Source organism: Cornus florida, unplaced genomic scaffold (genome assembly GCF_030987335.1).
Source record: "Cornus florida cultivar Cherokee Brave unplaced genomic scaffold, ASM3098733v1 CherokeeBrave_3.0.0_Hap2_scaffold_290, whole genome shotgun sequence".
Lineage (NCBI taxonomy): Eukaryota > Viridiplantae > Streptophyta > Magnoliopsida > Cornales > Cornaceae > Cornus > Cornus florida.
The window spans coordinates 15,001-17,500 of record NW_026775794.1 but is presented as its reverse complement, the minus strand read 5'-3'; positions in this window follow the sequence as shown (position 1 = coordinate 17,500).

The following is a 2,500-nucleotide window of genomic DNA, read 5'->3' as shown; positions in this document are numbered from 1 at the left end:
CCAAGCAAAACAAATAGAAGACCGAGGCATCCAAAAAATTTTTTTTTTTTTTTTTTTTTTTTCGAAAAATTTTTTTTCACAAAAACTTTTTTTTTTTTTTTTTCCCCAAAAAATTTTTTTTTTCGTTCCAAGCTAACCAAGACATCTACTATTCACTAGTAGAGCAATCGAGACTGCAAAGCAAGCAATGGCCTTACTTGCAGCTCTTGGTGCTGAGAACTCCCCCCCCCCTATAGTAGTCTTAAGTAAAACCACAGCTCTGACAGGAGTAGATATTGCATGCGAGCGAGGAGTCGTAATGGGCAAAATTGACTCGGGGGACCTCCAAATCGAATTCCGTTTCGAGCAAAACACTTCTTAGGCTTCAAGGAAGCTCCCATAAAATTTCCAAACCCAAACTCCAAACTTCATTTTTTAGCCTACAATGCCCACGTGCACGCCGGTGTGCACGCAGGGGTGCTTGAGCATGCGGGAGAGGAGCCATAATGGGCAACATTGACTCGGGGGACCTCCAAATCGAAATCCGTCTCGAGCAAAACACTTCTTAAGCTTCTAGGAAGCTCCCATAAAACTTCCAAACCCAAACTCCAAACTTTATTTTTTAGCATACAATGCCCACGTGCACGCCGGGGTGCTTGAGCGTGCGGGCGAGGAGCCATAATGGGCAACATTGACTCGGGGGACCTCCAAATCGAAATCCGTCTCGAGCAAAACACTTCTTAAGCTTCTAGGAAGCTCCCATAAAACTTCCAAACCCAAACTCCAAACTTTATTTTTTAGCATACAATGCCCACGTGCACGCAGGGGTGCTTGAGCATGCGGGAGAGGAGCCATAATGGGCAACATTGACTCGGGGGACCTCCAAATCGAAATCCGTCTCGAGCAAAACACTTCTTAAGCTTCTAGGAAGCTCCCATAAAACTTCCAAACCCAAACTCCAAACTTTATTTTTTAGCATACAATGCCCACGTGCACGCCGGGGTGCTTGAGCGTGCGGGCGAGGAGCCGTAATGGGCAAAATTAACACGGGGGACCTTCAAATCGAAATCCGTCTCGAGCAAAGCACTTCTTAGGCTTCTAGGAAGCTCCCATCAAATTTACAAACCCAAACTCCAAACTTCATTTTTTAGCACACAATGCCCACGTGCACGCGGGGGTGCTTAAGCGTGCGGGCGAGGAGTCATAATGGGCAAAATTAACTCGGGGGACCTCCAAATCGAAATCCGTCTCGAGCAAAGCACTTCTTAGGCTTCTAGGAAGCTCCCATAAAATTTCCAAACCCAAACTCCAAACTTCATTTTTTAGCATACAATGCCCCCGTGCACGCGGGGGTGCTTGAGCGTGCGGGGGAGGAGTCATAATGGGCAAAACTAACTCGGGGGACCTCCAAATCGAAATCCGTCTCGAGCAAAACACTTCTTAGGCTTCTAGGAAGCTCCCATAAAATTTCCGAACCCAAACTCCAAACTTCATTTTTTAGCATACGATGCCCACGTGCACGCCGGGGTGCTTGAGCGTGCGGGCGAGGAGTCATAATGGGCAAAAACTAACTCGTGGGATCTCCAAATCAAAATCCGTCTCGAGCAAAGCATTTCTTAGGCTTCTAGGAAGCTCCCATAAAATTTCCGAACCCAAACTCCAAACTTCATTTTTTAGCATACGATGCCCACGTGCACGCCGGGGTGCACGAGCGTGCGGGCGAGGAGTCGTAATGGGCAAAATTAACTCGGGGGACCTCCAAATCGAAATCCGTCTCGAGCAAAGCATTTCTTAGGCTTCTAGGAAGTTCCCGTAAAATTTTCAAACCCAAACTCCAAACTTCATTTTTTAGCATACGATGCCCACGTGCGCGCCGGTGTGCACGTCGGGGTGCTTGAGCGTGCGCGCGAGGAGCCGTAATTGGCAAAATTAACACGGCGGAAATCTAAATCGAAATCCGTCTCGAGCAAAGCACTTCTTAGTCTTCTAGGAAGCTCCCATAAAATTTTCAAACCCAAACTCCAAACTTCATTTTTTAGCATACGATGCCCACGTGCACGCCGGTGTGCACGAGCATGCGGGCGAGGAGTCGTAATGGGCAAAATTAACTCGGGGGACCTCCAAATCGAAATCCGTCTCGAGCAAAGCATTTCTTAGGCTTCTAGGAAGTTCCCGTAAAATTTTCAAACCCAAACTCCAAACTTCATTTTTTAGCATACGATGCCCACGTGCGCGCCGGTGTGCACGTCGGGGTGCTTGAGCGTGCGCGCGAGGAGCCGTAATTGGCAAAATTAACACGGCGGAAATCTAAATCGAAATCCGTCTCGAGCAAAGCATTTCTTAGGCTTCTAGGAAGCTCCCATAAGATTTCTGAACCCAAACTCCAAACTTCATTTTTTAGCATACGATGCCCACGTGCACGCCGGTGTGCACGAGCATGCGGGCGAGGAGTCATAAAGGGCAAACTTAACTCGGGGGACCTCCAAATCGAAATCCGTCTCGAGCAAAGCATTTCTTAGGC